At 41.6% G+C, this 20,590-nt stretch overlaps 1 protein-coding gene across 2 annotated transcripts in view; it reads left to right on the top strand.

Annotated features, from left to right (window-relative positions):
• Positions 1-107: 107 nt before the first annotated feature.
• NAALADL2 (N-acetylated alpha-linked acidic dipeptidase like 2) overlaps positions 108-20,590 on the top strand; it is a 691,918-nt gene continuing 671,435 nt past the window's right edge. For both annotated transcript variants that reach the window (XM_067536536.1, XM_067536537.1), the window contains exon 1: positions 108-278. The gene's annotated coding sequence lies outside the window, so the exon portion shown is untranslated. The remainder of the gene's footprint in view (positions 279-20,590) is intronic.

Here is a 20,590-nt window from a genome sequence, read left to right as displayed (position 1 = left end):
GGAAAGAGTTAAGGGTGTGGGAGGTGGGTCACAACAGCTGAAGCTCTTCAGGAAAAGAGGCCCAGCTGTATTATTTACCAAACAGGAAGAGGAAACCAGCAACCAGAGAATAGCGTGGAAGAGGGCTGCTCTGGTCTGATTGTGTGAAGAAGTAGAAGCAGCTCCAGTTGTTCTTCCTTCTTCTCCAAATGAGAATTTGGTGTGTGTTTATAGCTCAGAATAGCAAGTGTGTGTTAGCTCCTAGGGGGGAGAGCCAGGGATGGGTCAACCTTTGAAAGGTGAGTGGAAACTGCTTATTATTTGGCTATGTCTTGTAAAGAGCATTAACTTCATCTTTTCTGTTCTGAGCTATATACTTCTCTGTATGAAAACCGTCTGGCTGCTGTGTCCATTGTTACTCTCACCTGCCTTGTGAGATGGAGTCTTGTGCTTCTTTGTTAATTAAGTAGATGGTAGAACCTGCAGTGCTACTTTCTGTTGTGAGGATAACATCACTGTGTGAAGAGCTGAGCTTTGTGACAGCTGGGCAACAAGTCTCTGCAAAAATAGTGATGGTTTTACTCAGTTCCTCCTGAATAGTGTTGATGCATTCTATTTTGTTCCCAGTAAATTATACATAGTGAGAGAGATTTTGGATCCTTAACTTCTGATCACACAGGATATTGCTGGTAAGAGCCTGATGCTTGAAAGTGCTATGTATCATCATCTCTTACTGAAGCCAATGGAGGGAGGGTACTCAGCTCTTTACAAAATCAGGTACCATTAGAGTTAGTAGCAGGACATGCAGTTGTCTACTGCTAAACAAAAACACAATTGCATATTTTTTCCTTCATAGAAAAATCCCTGAATGTATTAAGTTTAATTCCCTAAAAGAACATTCCTCCTGAGTGCAGAGGAAAAACCACAAAGGAGATATAGTTTGTATAACAAGCTCAGCTAAAAACTGAATAAAAAGAATATTGATTGGGAAGGATATGTACCACTGAATCAAATTTTACCCTCCAAAATCAACCAAGAATTTCTGTTAGCCAGTAGTAAGTGTCTTTCACAGTTAATCAATCAACTGTTTGGTTATCAAAACAAGGGAAAAGTAAGTGTGGTAGCTGTTCTTTTACTCCTGAGAAAAGAACAGGCATCCAGGGTTATTCCAGCAGTTTAAGGGGTGGAGCGTGGACAAATTAGAAATGACCCAAATGAGATCAACTAGAGATTTAAAAACTACACTGAGTAATTATACTTCTCTGAGACCTCACTTAACTTAGAAGTAATTAAAACATTCTTTGCAGATTATTTCCTAACCCTAAATCTGCAGGTGCGTGGGTGTTTGAAGCAGTGATAATAGAAAGAAAAGCAAGAGAAACTGCAGTTGCCTCATTACAGGCAGTCAAGGTTGCTAGGCCACATGGTCTTCTCTGACAGATACATACAAATGACATGCTGGTGATATAATCCAAACACAGAATTAATTAAAAAAAAAAAAAATCCTCATCCTCAGATTCCTGCATCCTCAAAAAAATTCCTGCATCCTCAAGTCTGTCATTTATTTCTTTAGTTTGTCAATACAACACACAACTTACTTCTCTGGATCAGGAAGGATGGGCCAGTAGCTGGGGCACTAGCCTGGGAATTGAGAGGTTTCTGGTCAATACCCTGCTCTGCCACAGACTCTGTGTGGTCATGGGCAAGTCACTTTGATGTTGTCCCCCATCACTAAAGTAGGCATAATAGTATTTTCCTTCTTCACAGAGGTTCTGTGGGGATAAAATTCTTTAAAAATTCAGATGCTCTAATACGGTAGTAGTGGGGGCAATATATGTAGCTAGAATCGCACATGTGAACTCTGATCAGAAAATTCTAGCCAAAATTAGTACCACCCATCCACAAGTAAGCAACGTGATTGGGCACTTAAATTATCTATTAACACAACATTAAAAATACAGTTTACAGTGACATGTCATCTTGTGAGCACTGATTTAATACTCTGTTTTACCTTGTTTCTTTTGGATGTATGTCAATCCATTTCTGCCTGATATTGATAGACAATTTTTGTGAAATGCCTCCGTGTATGTCAAATTTTGTTCTGGATTGTTTTGGGGTGGATTTTTTTTTTTAATCTGGCTTTCAGAGGTGTAGAAAATCCATTGCGCCAATTGAAGTGAATGGAAACTTCACTTATAAGTGGTGGTGGTTGTTGTGAGGAATAATAGGATGATTGTTTGTTTGAAGAGCTGTAGGAACTGAGCAGTAGTAGTGTGACCCTTCTGCCTGAGAAGGGCAGAGGCATACAGAATGCCTCAAAGAGTGTGAGTGGAAAAGGTTGTGCATGACTGGGTAGCTTTGAACCTGATACAGACGTGTAACATGCACTCCTGCTACACCACCCTCTGGATACTTAGCTGATGATCAGGAAGGATAGGGCTATGGCAAAATCTTGACGCATCTGGGAGTATCAAGTTTATGTGGACATGCTAACTACCCTTGTGCGTATGGAACACAAGCCTGGATCCTAGCTATAATACAGTCTTTAATTCAAATAGATGACTCACAGACATGGTGCCCTGCTGGTACCAACTGAATAGCATCTCTCATTTAAAAACAAAATGTCCATAGTCCATGCTTGCTTTTCATTTTAGAGTAGTAAAATGAGCTTGGCACAGGGCATTTCCTGGGGATTAATGACTGCCTGGGGTTAATGGCCCTTGGCTGCGCTGCAGGCCATCAATTCCTCCCAGCTGGTCATTAATCCGCAGGAAATACCCAGTGCCAAGATCATTGCTGCTTTCTTTGGGTTCTTTCAGAACTGAATTCAGGAACCCACACCACTCTAATGTATGAAAGCCTGCTGCTTTTGTAATATTTAGAGCCTTCTGTAGTTCAGTTTTTCCTGAACTCCTCTTAGGTTTCCAAATGTTTAACTTAATGGAAAGGCCCTGCGGTGTATCGGGTCTTTTGGAAATTGTATAATTTTTGTCAAACAATCACTAAAAAGAATGCTGACGTCTTTTATACAACACAAACAAAACCCTCCAAACAAAGGTCTGGTTTTTTTTTGTTTTTTTTTTTCTCTTGTTTTGAGACCTCAGGGTACGTAAGCTGTACAGCTCCAGGAGTAGTCTTGCATGGCGGAGTGACTCAGAGCACCTCCTAAGAAGTAGTATTGGGTACTGAAAGCCTATACTTGCCCTATAGTAATCCAGACTCTGTCCCGTGGGTGGGCTTGGAGCAAAGGCTACACTTATTCCCCATCCTACTCCTGCCCACCTGTCCTGAAGTGGGAACAAATGAACGATTAGCCTCATACAGTCCCATGTGCCCAGACAACAGCACATGCAGGGATGTAAAAGGGGGTTCTTTGCGTATGTTTACACTGATTCCGTTGCATCAGGCTCCATGGATTGATGCAGCAGGATCGATTGAGCGGGCAATGGAGACCTGCACATCGATCCTGGATGTGCTTTCCGGCTGACGCATTAAATGCACCCCCCCCAAAAAAAAAAAAAAAGAGTAACGCTGTGTTTACTGGAGGGTGTTTTCTGTCAATGCAGCACAGTGAAGACTCCGTGGTAAGTGGAAGTTAGTAAGTCGACAGGAGATACACAAGCTATGTACTGAAACTTGCGTATCTCCTGTCGACGTCGCCAGCAGTGTGAGCCAGGCCTTAATTCTCCTTACAACTTTGTGTGTAATTCCCTGATTAGTTGCTGCTGCTGTTGATGCTAGTGTGGGTGTGTAATTAGTCACAGACTAGCTGTATTTGATGAAAAGTTGTGGACTTTGCAAGATCAGAGTCTAATTTGGATACAATGAGCTTCCCTGATCTTAATGGTTTCTGCTTTAAATCATTGTGTGAAATACCTTTTCAGGGCAGAAGATAGAGACTGTTTATTTCCGTACAAGAATCTGCAATATAGAAACTACAGGATAATGAGATAGATCAGATATGTGAGAGCCCAACTTGACCGTGATGCTTTGCCACCATTTTAGTTGGGAGCATTCTAGAATGTGCCAGGACCACGTGGTTCCAGTCAGGTCTCCTGTGATTTCTGAGACTGAATTGTCAGACATTTTTGGGAGAGAGTTCTAAGGTGGTTGGTGGGCTTTTTTTATTTTTAATGAGAAAAAGATGTGGTGGTGGGGATTTGCATATGGATTGGAGCCCAAATTTTCAGAAGGGCTTTGCTCCCACAGTTGAGCCAGATTTTCCAAATAGCTCAGCTTGCATTTACCTAAGGGCTCATTGTGCTGGGTGCCCATTGGGTGCTGAGATTTTTTGCAAATCTGGCCATGAGCATCACAATAGGAGCTGAACATACTTGAAAATCTGGCTCCATGTGTATAATGTGTACCCTGGTGGTAGGGTTCATTTTTTCCATGTTAGCCATTCTGAAGGTGCTAGAAAATATCAGTGAATACTTTGTAAAGTAAGGTAGGTGTGTGTGTGTGTATATATGTATGTGTATATAAAGTTGTGAATTTTCCCCATTTTTTTTTTTTTTGGTATCCTGCAGGACTGTTGATATTTTATGCTGTCTACATGCTTTGAATTGGTAATTTACTCAGAAGGAAGAACTGGTGTAATTTATCTCGGTTAAAGTCAAAAGACTGTGTGAGGTAATATTAATTCACTAATGGACTGGACAAAAAGATATAGAACCTTAAAGCAGAAGGCCTTAGAAAAAAATAAAGCCCTAGTATTAATCAATTACTTTCTCTAGGTGCCTGAGTTCAGCAGTTTAATATTCCTACCTGTAAAAGGAAAATATTCTACAGAGTATTTCAACAAAAGAAATTCTGCCACACTTCAGCTGGATGCAAACATCTCCTTTAATTTGGTGCAACAAAATGGGAATGACTTAGAGGGAGAAGGTTTGGAAATTCCTCCTATATTTCATAAATGGTGAAGGGGATGTCTTGCGTCCTTTGAAGAAGAGATGCAATGTGGTTTTGTTTTTGAGAATTGGAGAAACCCCTATTTTAAGATCCCCCCCTTTTTTTTTTCTTTCTTTTATGGACTCTTCTTTTTCTACATGTTAGTAGGTGCTTGTGGACATACAACTCTTTCTTCTTGTGTGTATCAAACTTATTTTTTCACACTCATTGTTGGCCCTTGCTCTTGGGTACCCTCTCTCTTTCCTTCTCAACAGTACCCAAATTGTATGTTGTTCTTCTTTCTCCTGAGTATTACCTTTTTATTCTTGTTCTCCTCCCCATTTTGAAGCTCCATTTTTGTTCTGTTTACAAGGCCAGACTATTATTTCTCTGTCTCTCTTTCCTGACCTTCCCTCACTTCTATCTATCCTACATCTCATCGTCTGATGCTTAGTTATGCTTTGCTCTGCTCAACCATGCTTATAAAGTTCCTTTCCTGATTTCACTGTCACTTGTCTGGACAATACTGGCTTTTACTTTTTCCCTCCTGTCACAAATCTCAGCCCGCCTACTACAATTTGACAGGCTGGTTTGGGTTGGAGAGAGGAAGGAAAGACTAAGTGAGTGAACTATAACTATAACTGTCTTCCCTGATAGCCATGAATAGGGAAATATAAATGGAACCTCAGATTGGACAGGTCTGCTTCACACAGGTAATCTTAAATTCAGAATGTTCTATTGGTTTCCAAATCCTCCAGAACATATTTATGTAGCTTTGTCATGCGCTGTCTGTACATATTAGCTGCCACACATCAGGTTTGTGAACTCTGGGTGTCACAGGCCCAATGCCATAACTAACAAGCACTTATTCCTCTCTTTAAACGTTGGATGGGCCTGTTTACCTTTCTGGCCTGCACATGCCAAGACTTGACTCGTGTCTCCCTTGGCTTCTTTGTTAGGATCATCTTTATTTTATCTTAACTTGAATTTGCCTTTTTGGAAGAATTACAAACCTGGTAGAATTCAATAGGACTACTTGTGGCATAAGATACTACGCGACCTGCATAAGGGTGGCAGAATCGGCCTTGTGTAAGGACACAATTGTTATGAGGCAAGATGGCATAGGTTATTTTGCCTCTTGCAAGGTCTGGTCGAAAACTTAATGAAATCAATTGAAAAGACTCCTATTGACTTGAGTAGACTTTGGATCAGGCACTTAGATTTTAAAGCTGAGGCATTGTGACTTACAGGGCTACCCTCAGAACTGGGAGTTGGGAACTTCATGATATGAATCCCATCTCTCACTGAAAAACAGTCTGGCCTTATGCAAGTTACTGGATGTGTTTGTCTCTCTGTGAGTAATGTAGATGATGATGCCTGCTGCAGTGTGTGGGGGAGGAGGGGGAGAACAGGATGTTTTCTTATTCCATTGTGAAGGGGGAAAACTGTCAGTAAGGAAATCTTCTAACATTCAGGGCAAGTAGCAATTTTGCAATGTTGAAATATTCAAATGTTACTGTAGCTATCATTGCACATGTATCTAATGCTTGTGAGTATTTTTGAAGACTATGATTTGGTGAAATGTTCACTTTTTTGGTGCTACCTTTCTTAAATATTATTTTCTCCTCACTCCTTCCTCTCTCTGTCTAATCCAGTCTTAGGTCTCTAATGCTCCCTGGTCTTTCCTTTGCTTTTCCTCACTCTGTATAGATGGCGATCTCTGCAGTACTGACTTCTGTTCACAAATCTATCCTGCTGTGAGGCTTCTTTGGATTAATGACAGCCCCTCCTAGCATTCACCTCTCCTCCTGGAAATGCTATAGAGAGTGAAAGATTTGAAGACAGCGGCCAGCTCAGCAGAGATTGTCAGATCCACAGAGTTCTCATGATGGTGATCCATAGCAAGATTTCAGCAAAAGGTGGGATAAACTTTAATGGGTGAAAGAAATCTTGGATGTAGATCTTTGGATCCAGTGTCGTTGTTTGACTGAAGTTGGGGATGATATTTTTACAAATCGGGCCTCCTGCCCCAAATGTTGGGACCCATTCCTGTCATCCCTTCAGGAGCGGTCATCCCTTCAGCATGTGAATTATTAAATTGATCTAAAAAAAACATATTGAAGCTTATTGACACTTCTCAGATAAATAACAGCATTGTCACCACTCGGTTCAATTTCCTTCCTGATAGAATGATAGCCTCTCCTAATAGCCTATAGCTGGGACAAGAGGCTGCTCCAAATTTCTCTCTCTCCTGTTCCGTTGGTGACTTTCTGTAATTTTTAAAAATAATTCTGCTATTTCCCAAAGAGCCTCATTACCAAGCTGAGAGTGAAGTCAGACATTCATTCAGAAGGGTTGAGATTGGTTTTGATGCACCAGGGAGAGTCCGTCTGCTAGAGTGTAAAAATAATGCTGTTGATTGCAAGATAGTAGGAGAGAGGGATGACCAGGCTGACTTTCTACGTATCGAAGGAGATACAAATGGGAAGAAGCCTCTTCCATTTGTGAAAAAACCATGTCGTAATTAGCAGCAGGCTGAGAAGAGATCAAGTATTTATTCTTTCAGTTTAAAGTCAAGTCATCCATCTGTAGACACATGCTAAAGCAATGGATGAAGAGCTATCCAGTGCACACAGCCACCTTTTGGGATGAGGAGCATCATCTTCCTTTGGAGCTATTGGTTTCTCTGCCTACCTACCCCCCGGCTGCTTTTTGGATTTGGAGGTGACTGACCTTTTGGGGGCAGGAGGTGACTGACCTTTTGGGGGCAGAAGGTGAGAGAAAACATCAGAAATAGGGTATGAACATACCTGGATTGAAGCCCTGTTTGGAACTTGCCAACATGTTTATGAATAATGTTGAAAGCACTTGGCTCTGCTCCTGATCCACTTAGTGCTACCCAGTTAAAAGCATCCTTTACATGCCTATGACTCCAGTGCTGTAGAATTCTGAGTACTCTTTAACTGCACACTGAACTTCAGTGAGAATAGAGGGCACTTACGTACTTGCAGGAGAAGCTCAGTGTGTGGCAGCATTGCAACCTCTGTTTATACAGTGGGTAAAATTCACTGCTTACGGCATACTCCAAACTGCCAGTCCATGTAAAGAAAGGGGTTTGAATAGCAGTGTGCCCCCAAGTGTTGCATTGTAATTCCCCAGTGTGAACACTGCGAGTGCAAACTTGGAGGTCCTGAGTTTACAGGTGGTGTGCAATAATAGCAAACTTGGAAGAGTCTAAAATGTAACAATGTTGAAAAAAACCATCTTTATTTTTCTGTTTCTTAAACTTTATTTTTGTATTGTAAGCCATTCTGTTCAAATATTTGTTTTGGCTTTACCATTTTAGACATCAGACTTGGATCTAAGGCTATTTAATTGTTTCTTGCTGCTCCTAGGATCTTGATTTTATTAAATCTGATTTTTTTTTTTCCACTTTTTTTTTTTTGTCACCTATGAGACAGCTGTGTTATCTGTTAAGTGTGGCTTGCAGCAATATTGCATTTGGGGTGATGTTTGTTGCTGTGCTTAATCGATTGTCAGAAAAGTTGACAGAAAATGATGGCACTCTTATTAAAGGTAGCCGGCAATCATTTTCTTTGGCTGCAAATCATTTTTTTTTTTTATTCCAATTTTACTTTAAACAAAGGATTTTGAAGTATTCATTTTGGAGTTAGTGTTAAGGTCATATTCAAAATTGAGTTTGCTAGGGTTTTGTGATGTGTGTATAATTCAAATGTTATTTGTGATCCCTTTGTATTGCATTCTAGCTGAAAACAATGGCTTTGTATCATTTTTCTAAAAAGATACATGTTTCACTTAAGCCTACACCACTTCCAACACTTTTGATATATAAGCACTTTAACTAAGAACACCGAGCCTGATTTTACTTCCAGTGAAGTCAGTGGGGAGTGGGAAACTCCTGTTGATATAAAAGAACAGGATTGTGCCCTTTTATTACATATAATTTTATACAATGATTAATACATTCATAAGAGAAAATTCTTTTTACAAGAATGTAGCAGAATATTACTAAAAGTTTATTTAGGGATTTTTAAAAGTGTTAAATTCTGTTCAATGTTTCTTCTAGGTTGTCAGTCACAACTAGACTTCTTAATTTGTGAGGTTAATAAAAAATTGAGGGTACAACTCTGATTAAGAGTGGGAGTTTGAAGTAAACTAATGGTGGCTTGACAAGCTTGTTAATCAGATACTGTGTGTGTGTGTGTGTGGCTCAGTTTTGTTGACTTCAGCAGAAAATTTCTCATTCTTTGAAATGTGCAATATCCTGGGGGAGGAAGAGATTCTTAGCATTTGTAGGTCCATGATACTAGGAGAACTCCATATGCAATCATTTTAAAAAAAAAGGCAGCCATGCCCAGGAGACATCATTCCTGGACAAAGATAAATGTTTGCCAATAGGTAATATATAATGAAAAATATTTGTTCTCTTCCTGAAAGTGGGGCATTGGGATGCAGATAGGACAGCTGTATTTTTTAATTGCAGCTGGATTAGTAAAATAGTCATTTTTACAACCCATTTGCAATATACCACTGGGGAATACATTTTATTACCACTTTGGGTGTCTTTTTTTTTTTTTTTTTTTTTTTTTTTTTGTTAATAAATTCATGCCTTTTGAGCATAAGTGTTAGGCTTCAAATCCCAGATACAAGTTTATTAAAAATTTGTAATAGATCTTGGAGACTATAAAATGAAATGAAGTGCACAAAATGTGCGTTTCTAGTGCTTGACTTTAAAACCATTTTTACATGACTAATTTCAATATTTCCAACTTAAGAGTGTTGAATTGAAATAATTATTAAATATTTAACCAACCAGAGATCTAATATATTGCACATGAATTCCAAGAGGTTTTTTTAAAACAACCCCTGTTTATATTTGTTAGTTAAAATAGGACCAAAATGACACCATTAAGAGGGTACTATAATAATTCTAAAAGACTGAACAATGTTTATGCAAAGCTAAAGCATTACTAGAGAGTTAAACAAATTTAGCTAATACTAGAGGCACAGTGAGCCATATTAGCCTAATCAGATTTGGCTGTAAAACATGGATGGTCTAGATAATACTGGGTCCTGCCATAAGTGCAGGTGACTAGACTAGTGGACCTCATGATATTTGACAAATCCCCTAGGGAAATCTCAAATGTTGCTGCTGATTCAGAGACTGTTCCCTCAGAGCCAGAATTGAACCAATACCGTATATTGGGAAGAAATGCCATTTTCCTTTCTGTGAGCGAGCTTCTTGAGAAACTAAGAACCCTCTCAAAACACATCTGTCCACAGCCCATATCAGGGACAGTCAGGTTTCAGGGCAGGATCTGGACAGAAATGGCAATGGTGCTGCTGATCCATGCTCATACTCTTAGATCTCTCCTCAATCATGGCATTGTAAAGTGGCTTGAATCCTTCCTCAAGGTCTGTGCTCTGATCATAATGACAACTGCAGCTCTTCCCTCAGCGCTCACACCTGTGCGGTATCACTGGGTTTTATTCTTTCCCTTGTACTTCTGCAGTAGTTGTGTGTAGTTGGTAGGAGAATTGGTGGATTCTGAGACCACCTCGTCTCACCAATATGCAGACAGCACACTACTCGGTTCAACACCTTGGCTAATGCTGCTTTCACCTACCTACCCCAATGTCTGAGATCCTCAGATGAAGAAGATATGGCAGAAGTTAAATCCTAGCAAGACAGGTTTTGTTGCTAGGCAGAGGAAAACACTTAGCGCTTGTGTCCATGGTACTATCTCTGTCACAGATTCATTATCTACAAATCATAAAGACGGTTTGCAGTTTAGTGGCTTCATTTTCTTCAGTTAACACTGGATTCTCAATTAGCAACTTCCTCAGGAAACACATTCTCCCTCTTCTGATCCCATTTAGTGAACACTATAAATCAGGTAGTGATGAAAGAATCCTGCTATTGGTCTATTCAATCATTTCCCAATTAGTTGTTCAAGGGCAAGTTTACTGGGTCCTGTGAACTAGCCTTTTGGAACCCTATTTCTGGGTGTACTTTTCTTGTAGCAGAATCCTTACTTTGTGAAGAAAGATCTAGTTTAACTGCTGTAGCATAAATCCAGAAAAGGTAACATCTCATTAGCTGTGGAGTCTATAAATGAAGTCTTAGTGGCTATTAGACAGAAGAATGGGAACTTTTATTGAAATTTTCCTTGAGCCTCTTTAATCTTTCAGCTTGCAAGTCTGTTCTTCCCAGCTGTGTAAGAAGAAGCAGAATTTAAACAAGAAAGCAGCAGAAGAATTGATGGTTCTTATTCTCTTTACAGTTTGGGAGAAGGAAGGCTAACCAATAAAAGCTTTAAAAGAGCCTGAGTAACTAAAAGCCTTGTCTACACTGCAGTGGCTATAGTTGCACAGTTACGTGCTGCAGCTGTAGTGCAGTCTTGCTGATGTTAGCTGCATCCATGGAAAAGGTTTATCTGTCAATCTAGGTACTGTCCCTTAGAGACATTAATTAACTACATTGACAGAAGAATTCTTCCATCAACCTAGCTGTATCTACTGTGGTGATTATGTCAACCTAACTACTTCACACTGGATATGAAAACATTCACAGCCCCTCAGCAATGTTGCTACGTCGATCTAATTTTTAGGTGTAGACTGGAGCTTAAGATTTATATGGGTCGTAGCCACTAATACATGACCAATATTCTTTCACGTTTTCTCTGCCCTGGTCTATGCTACAAAGTTAGGTTGACATAAACTGCCTTTTATCAACCTAGTTGTGCATGTGTCTACACTTGAATTCATCCCCCCACTGATGTTAGCACCTTGTTACGCTGACACCACCTCCCCAAGCAATGTTCAGCCATGGTTGATGTACCATGGTTGAGGTCAATGCAGTGTGAGCATAGACACTGTTACTTAAGTTGACCCTAACAGCCCTCCAGCAGCTGTCACACAATGCCTGACACGGACTACTCTGGTCACAATTGTGAACTCCGTTGCTCAGGGGTTACAGAAATCAGAAGCGCTCCCCCCGCCCCCTGTGAATTCTTTAAATGCCTTTTCCTTAGCAGCTCCCCATTGCTTTGTGCGACTGCCCAGCTGACCATGCCAGCTACATGCTCCAGTTTGGAGTAGACAGGAGATATTGGATCTCCTGGGTCTGTGAGCTACAGCCATCCATAGAAATATGGACATCTATGAGCGATGGCACAGGGGATACAGGAGAAGGGGTACGATGGGGAGCAGCAGCAGCAGTGCTGTGCGATGGTTAAGGAATTGCAGCAGGCATATTGGAAGGCCAGAGGCCAACAGGATCTGGTCCTGGGCTGCAGACCTGCTGCTTTTACAAAGAGCTGCATGCCATACTTGGTGGAGACCCTACCCTGCACACCATTCTGGAGATCTCCGAGGAACCCAAGTCCAAGGCCCCTGGAGTGAACAGCAAGGAGGAGGAAGAGGAGGATGGGATATATGTGGCTGGGGAGTCTAGTTAGACTGCAAGCCAGTACCTGTATGAGACTCCTCCACAGTCCTGGCAGTCTAGCACGTGTGAGCCCGATGCAGGGGAAGGAACCTTGGGTAAGCATGCAAATTTATTTCCCATTACAGTGTTTGGTGCCCCCAACTTAAGAGGACACAGCTATTGACTTTTCTTTGATTTACTCTTACTGGAAGAGGTAGGGAGGTAGCATTATCTGCTGTTCATTCCCCCGTCAAATTAGGCAAAGGGAGGGGGAATATGTGGAGCAGTTTGTTTATGTAGACAGGGATGTCCCTTGAATCCTCCTGAGAGGTCTGAATGAAACTTTCATGGAGGTATTCTGCAATTCTCTCTCGAAGGTTTCTAGGGCCTTATTTTTGCCTCTGCAGTAGGACACTTGCCCACACTAGTCAGCAATGTTTTAGGCAGGCACCATTGTAGGAAATAGGCTAGCAGCCCATGGCCCCAGATGGCTTTGGAATACCAACAGCAGCTGTGTTTTGTGTGCCTTTGTCACCATCAGGAGTGAGAGAGCTGCTAAAATCACGACCGCCTGTGGAAAATGCTCCCGTATGCAGTGTCATTTCCCTATATTCATAGTTTCACGCAACTGAGCAATTCCCTCCTTATTTCCCTGGTGGGCTGTACTCACCATGGCTGGTACTGTGAGTGGTGCCATGCACAAGCACTCCACAGCAGAAGTGTCAATGAGCATGTCATGTTTGAAACTTTAGGGGGATAAAGGAAGGGAGTTCGGAGTCTTTACTTCTGCTTTCCATTGTGACTATGCTGACAATGATACCCTTCTGTATGTTTATCTGCAGCTACTACCATTGCAGCTTGAGGTGTTCCCCCTTGACACCTGTGGAGCACCTGAGCCAGATAAAGAAGAGAAAGGAAAGGACTCGGGATGACCTGTCCAGTGAGATCTGGCAACCCAGTGCTTCATCAGACCTTGGACAGAGGGTCTGGAGGATGAATACTGCAGACTGTATGGAGCGGGAAAGCATGGACAGGAGAGTCGCAGCGGGAAAAGCAGAGGGATATGCACCAGGACATAATGGGGCTTCTCCAGCAGCAAACGCAAGTGCTGAAGGCTCATTTTGCAGTCCATGGAGAACTCCATTATAGCACCTCCCTACACTGCTCTTCCCTCCTCCCAAGCATGCCTTGTGGCATCAGGGACTGCATCCCTATCCTTATCACGCCACACCAGGGGACATTGAAGCTGTGATGGTCCTTACATACACTGACCTGTGGGGGGGTGTGTGTGTGTGTGTGTGTGTGTGTGTGTGTGTGTGTGAGATTTTTATATCTAAAATGGGCATGAATGTTCCTGTTTCTTCTTTAAGCTGTTTCATACCTTTATTACGGTTTTGATGTATTTGCTTTCAACTTGCATAGCATTTTTTAAGTGTTTGTTACTCAATAAAACTCTCTGTTCTTTGGAAAATGACTTATCTTTATTCATTCCCAACATATGCTGCCGAATGCCTGGCATTCATGAAAGCACCAACTTAGGTGTTGCTGAAAACTGACACAACTGATAGGATCAGTGACCAATACGGTGTAATAATCTTAAATGGACAACAGGCACCACAAAAGCAAAAGTTGTACAGCCAGTGTTTGTATTCACAGATGTGCACCACACAATTCCTAACAGGCCCCCAAACTGCAGGGCCAGGTAGAACACTGTACACCACAATCGATTACTATGACTGTTGGTTGAACTGCTTTTTCTCTGAGCTGTATAGCATTGCGTTGACCTCTTCTGTTAGCCCTCGTGTCTGGCTGTTCAAATTCTTATTTCTCTGACTCTTTCTACGATTCTGCAAATACCGAAGGTTCATGCATCCTGTGCTTGCAACACTCATGACAGTAAAATGCAAAGGAGGCTCCATGCTTCTGACAGAGATGGAGAATAGTGACAAGTCCTGGGTGGGTTTGAGGGATTTTCAAAATAGGTGTGAAAATTGAGATAAAGATGGCATTGTGGGGTGGAGAAAGTTGCATGATGAGAACTTGACCTCACAGTCATGACTTGTTTCTTACTAAACATGCATTCCCAAATCTTCCCAAAAGACACTAGTGAGTTGCACACTTGGATTCGTAGCGACAGTGCACCAAACTGTGCATCAAAACAAGCGTTCCTGGTGAGTATGCACAGCGCTGATGCAAATAGCCAAGTAATGCATGAGCACAAGCAATATAGTAATGGTGGCAGGTTTACGCCAAAGCAACTTGTGTTGGAAAATAGACATGCCCTCAGTGTCATTCTCTGCCTCATCTTATTCCCTGGTTGGGCTGATTGTATGAGACTTTTCGCTTTTTGGGTCCCCAAGGGAAGCCTTTTTTTTTTTTTAATGCTCAGCTGCTGGAAAAGAATGAAACAGGAGGAGGAGTGACATTCACTGATAACACACTTACCACTTAGGATGGTCACCCATTTGAGCTTTTCAATGACTTGGGAAGTTATTAATTAAGCATCTCCTTAAGGGCTTTCTCAGTATAAATGTCAATAGGCTGTGATTTTCAAAATTGGTAGAAACTCCTAGGGTTTGGATAGGAAATGCTTAACTGCAAAATGGGGCATTAAAGCATAAACCGCTGACAACTCCTGGGAGATTCTTTGATTTATTCCAGTCTCTCTCTTCAGTTAGAAAATTATGGAAAGTCAAAGAATAATAACAGCAAGAGAATGTCAGTTTAAGTGATCAGAGTTAGGGCGGGGTAAATAATTAAAAAAAACCCAAATACTCCATGACTGTGTTCAAAACATTCAGTGAATTTGCTGTGTGTCTGTCCACACTCTGTTCACTTTCCATGAATATTTTAGCACATGAGTTTAGTGTGTGTGTGTGTGTGTGTGTGTGTGTGTGTGTGTGTGTGTGTGTGAGAGAGAGAGAGAGAGGGAGGGGGGTGCTCTACAGCCCCCTTTCTGTCATGTGGGTGATTGGTGATGGAGAATGGCTGTGGCAATCCATCTCTGGAGAGTAAAATGTCACTGTTTTCTCTCCCTCTACCCCACCCTCCGATGTCTGAGAAGCTGTGTAGTTCTCTGGCAATAGGGGCCCACTGTTCTGAGGGCTTGTGTATTTTCTGAATCTTTTGTTTATGAATCAAAAGAAAGCAGTGAGGAAAAAAATGAAGTTCAGCCACTGGAAAGAGCTTTTCTTCGTAGTCGTCGGCTGGTAGTTCTGCCCACTGGCCCACACTACCCCATCAAAACAGCGTTAATTTTAAACTTTGCATATCAAAACCGTGCAGTCTGCTGCTGATGAATAAGCCCCATAAGAAAAATTATTCACAGCCATTATTCAACAAATAACTTTAAATTAGAAATTTGAGAAAATCTGTCTGAGGGCACTTAGCACCTCATCTGTGAAGAGTGCTTATTGATGTCAGACTGAGTTAGCATCATGCAGGATTTGGACCATGCTCTATAAGCATTAATGACAGAATATTGTCCATTAACCGTGTATCCCAAGTGTATCATAGCTGAGCTCCCCTTCAGGGAAAATGAAACCAATCATACTTCCTCCGCAATCCCACCAACTAGAGTTAAAGGCCTAATTTATACACATCTTAATTTATACATCATCTATGCGTACTGCCCTTCTCCCCCACTAGTTCTTTGAACTGCACACTTCTGAAAGTGCTGCATTAACAATTAGCTGTAGCTGATTCCATTGCTTACTATTTTAGATGAGGTTATGCTTTAATATATTTTCTTTGTTAATTAATAGGATTGCTTCATTGAGGTGGTCACCTCATTTCCAAGAATGTCCTGTGAGAATTGCAGGCAAAATTGCACAGTATCCATATAAACTCATTAATATCAGATGCTGTTGTGGAAGAAAACATTCTATAAGTCCCAGATGAACATTTTAATGCAGCAGCACACTTCGTCAAAATATTGTGGACGGGATTAGTTTTTATTTTAATGGTCTGAAGTCAGTCAGCTTTCTATATTTTTTAATTGTAAATGAGTTAAAGGCTTGTGATATGGATGCAATAAACACTGGATTGAGCCAAACATAACGCAGGCAGGTGCTGTGCAAACCAATAGTTCATCCAGTGCACCTCAGTCCTGACCTTCCTATTTCCTCTCTTAAGCAGAGACTGCCAATTGTGTAGAGGTGTGCCAAACTGCATGATGAGGCATTCCATAAATGTTTAATGCGCAGAGGTAATCTATTTTGGTGGTATAAAGTTATTTCATCAGCTGGATTTTTGTATATAAAGGTGACTACCAGCCAGACTCATTAAGCTATGTTTTGTGACAATTTATGCAAAGCACAGACAGCCAGGTTTTGACATTGGTGATCCTCAGCACACAGAAAAGACCTCTTGTTCACGAATTGGAGCATGTGCCATGTCTGCCATGTGTTCTTGTGTCACTACAGCTCTGCAGTGTGGTCGTGCATTGCTTTGCTCTGATATATGGGATAATGGAGAGACCAGGTAGATGAGGTAATATCTTTTATTGGACCAACTTCTGTCAGTGAGAGAGATGAGCTCTGTGAGAGCTCGAAAGTTTGTCTCTCTAACCAACAGAAGATGGTCCAATGAAAGATATTACCTTGCCCACCTTGTTTTTCTAATATCCTTTGACAGACACATCTACCTCACTGCATACATGGGATAGTGCCGGACTGAGACTATATACCTTTATGATAATCATTAATTTGGTCAGTTGCTGCATGGACTAGACTGATAGCATTGTAGGAGGAGTTTTGAATGGGTTATAGAAACTATGTATTATACTAGGTTTACAATGCAGGTTTATTCCACTTATTCTTTTATATGAGAAGTCTGCAAGGGATTTTGGTTTGGCTGTATAGATAGCTAGGAAGAAGCCATGCTGCTTTTTAGTGTTTCACAGGAATATGAGAGTGTTGGCTCTATCCTATATTCAGTGTATCCAAAGATTCCCCCTTGTATAGGCAAAGTATTTTTGATTTTTCATAAACTGTGAGAAGAAATATACAAATTGATGTGAATCAACACTACATGCTGCCTTTCTCAGACGTTCTGAGGATCAGCAGTACAATGCTTAGAGGAGCCGATACTCCGTCTCTAAAGTCTTCACAGAATTGCTTATTGCCATGGAGGCCCACATGGACGTGTACCTTTATTTGCCTCAAACAGCTGAACCTTCGCAGAGTGTGTAACAAGAGTTCTTTAATATTTCTGATTTTACCTAATATGATTGGTGCCACTGAGTTGGCTCATGTAGTTCCCAAAAGCCCCAGATCAGCATGAGTACGCTTACAGGAAGAAGTATCACAGAAAGAATATGCTGCTGACTTGTGATTCCAGTTACACAATTTGGAATATACTGCCAAAACCTCCATTAGATCACATGATAAATACAAGGAAAACACCCACAAAAATGCCATCACAACTAAAGTTAATCTTCAAATAAACAAGCTTATCCGCTAGTGCATAACATTCTTATAGTTTGCATACCTGTACAACTTTAACTATATAAACAGCAAAAATAAGTTTCCCCACTTTTACCTATCCTAAACAGCCAAAACAATAATAAGATAGATTGTTCTTAAACATCTTACTGACCTATTACAGCAGCAAAGTTTTGTTTTAAATACAAATGAAATAAATTGTAAATTCTTAACTTAACATCTAAATAGTTTAACTGTAATTTCTGTAACATCTAATGAAGTAAATTTGTACATCTAAATTTTAAAGTAAAAACCCCTTAAAGTATAACCCAATATCTTTTTCTTTTCCTTTTTTTGTAAACAGTTAAAATAAAATAAAGGTTTAGTTTGTAACTGTAATTTTATGAGGCAGTGTCTGATCCTGGGCATAACTGGTTCATAAAAAAGACGGATTATGTTATAGTAAGGACCTACAAATTTACCCTAATTGTAAGTTCAACTATAGAAAGTAAGTGTGCATTCTTCTTTGAATGATGGTCCCTGTGTGTATTCCACATGCATGCACACCAAGGGCCCAAGTCTGGAAATTCCTCAGAACAGTGGTCTGCACGTGTGCAGTAGCTCACCTAATGCTCCCAATTGAAGGTATAATAGGCAGCATGGGCCAACACCTCTCCACTTCCTTCTTACCGCTGCATGGCCTGAGTCGGAATTGTCCTCCTTCACTTTGTTATATAATCTGTAAAGAAAGAAAACATCAGTAAATTGTTATATTTCTTAGCTTAGTAGTTGGTTAGTTAAAGTTTATAGTATAGTTAGTTTAGATCTTTCTTTCTTCCTGATTGGGGCCCACCCTGGCTCCAGGAGTGGGCCCGGAGTCTCGGGATTGAAGAATTGCATCTCCTGTCCTGTCCTCACTCCTTCTCCACCAGTGACTAACAACAACATTGCCTGTACTGTCTGGGTGAGACACATATCTCAGCAAGTGCAGTACTTGTCATTCCTTCCCACTCAGAACTCGAGAAACCCAGTAGCTTTGCTTACAAAAGCACCAGTTGGAGAAAGCTCTTAGGTCCCTTTCTGATCTAGGCCCAGGAGACCCCATTGTACATTGGCCTCAACTAACCAGTGGTGCCCCTCCAAGCACGTGCCTTGGGGCAGAGCCCTAAACACCTAAGCAAAAAGGCTCTTCCTCTAGGGCTCCACGTGAGAGGAGAAGGCACTCTCATGGGCATAAGGACAGATCCCCGTTGAGGCCTGTTCATAAGAAACGGGTTTCCTCTCCACCCCGTCCAGGTGGTTGCAGGGAAGGGGTGGGAAGACGTTGCAAATGGAACCTAAGGAACCAGCACTGCTGAAGACCCCCAGACTGGAGGGTAAAACATGTAAAAAAAAGAAAGATCTGCTGGTTCCAATAGTCACCTCAATACCGAAGTGTAAGGACAGACATTCACCAGTTCCATCTACGGGCACTGGTGCAGATGCATTGTTTGTGCCATCTTGTTCAACTAAGGACTGTCCGGCTGATGCAGATGCATCAAGTCCTTCAGACTTGACAGCCAGAAGACAACCTCTTGGACACCAGGGTGTATGGAGACATATAGCGCTCCAGAATGTATTCTTCCCTAATCCACAGTCTCCACTTCTCTTTGGCATGGTCCTCCTGAGGGATGCCTTGAGTCCAGAGGAGGAGCCTATATCAATAACCAAGGAGTGTCCTACCACCAAGTATCTGCCAACAGAGCAATTCTTGGACTCAGATAAGTAAGAGGAGATAGCATTGGGGGAGATGAGACCCCATTCCCTGGGGATTTATGCTCCAGTCCCCAGGAGCAAACACCAGACAGTCCTGTAGACTATGACTACCTCCTGTTCATGCACTTTAGTACCAGAGCTCAGTCAAGCATTTTCACAAAGGCCAGAAGATCCAGAGGCCTGACTTCTTGGCCCCCTCCACTGCCACAGCCTCTGCTCACTCTCAGTTACTGGCCAAGGGCCATTTTTGACATATTGGTTGAGATCGATATACAACCACGGATGCCACCCACCCTGTCACCTTTGCGGACTGTCTCACACTCTTTGCCCACAACTGGAAGATCACTATGGACAGTTGGGTTCTGGAGATTGTCCATCCAGGTATTTACAACTCCCTTGCAGAGAAACTAAGCAGAAGCTTCTTGACAGACCATGAGTGTGAGGTTCATGACACAGCCCTACGTGAGATAGGTCCCATAGCAGAGTACCCCATTGTGTAACTATTTGCATCCCAAACTAACAGAAAGCTCCCCTTATATCGTTCTAGAGGAGTCAGGGGTTGCGACTATAGGGCGATGCCCTTATGTCCTGGACAAATAACCTCAGATATGCCTTTCCTCCCGTTCACCTACTTCCACAGATCATAGGGGAACATTATGTTGCTACAGAGCCAATATCATTCTCCAAGCACCCTACTGGCCCAGACAATTCTGGTTCATGGAACTTCTAACAATGTCTGCCCACCCCTCAGACAGGATCTGCCCATTCCCAGATCTGCTAACCCAGGACGAGGGGAAAATCAAACATCCTAATCTGAGCTCACTCCATCTCACAGCCTGGTGTTTGGATGGGCATTGGAAATAGTGCATTCATGCTCAGTCCCTGTTCAGGCTATCCTTAGCCAAAATAGCAAGGATTCTATGAGAACTTGCTGTCTGGACACATGGAGACACTTTTTGGCCTGAGTACAACTCCACCAACATTCTCCAGACACTATGAGGATTCCGGTTGTCCTAGACTATCTCCCGTCAATGAAGACTTCAGGTCTCTCTATTAGCTCATTGCAAGTACACCTACCAGCAGTAAGTACCTT

This window comes from Emydura macquarii, unplaced genomic scaffold, assembly GCF_026122565.2.
Source record: "Emydura macquarii macquarii isolate MOO-44397 ecotype Brisbane River unplaced genomic scaffold, CSIRO-AGI_Emac_v2 contig_3603, whole genome shotgun sequence".
In the NCBI taxonomy this organism is placed as follows: Eukaryota; Metazoa; Chordata; order Testudines; family Chelidae; genus Emydura; species Emydura macquarii.
This window is presented reverse-complemented; position numbering and strand designations above follow the sequence as displayed.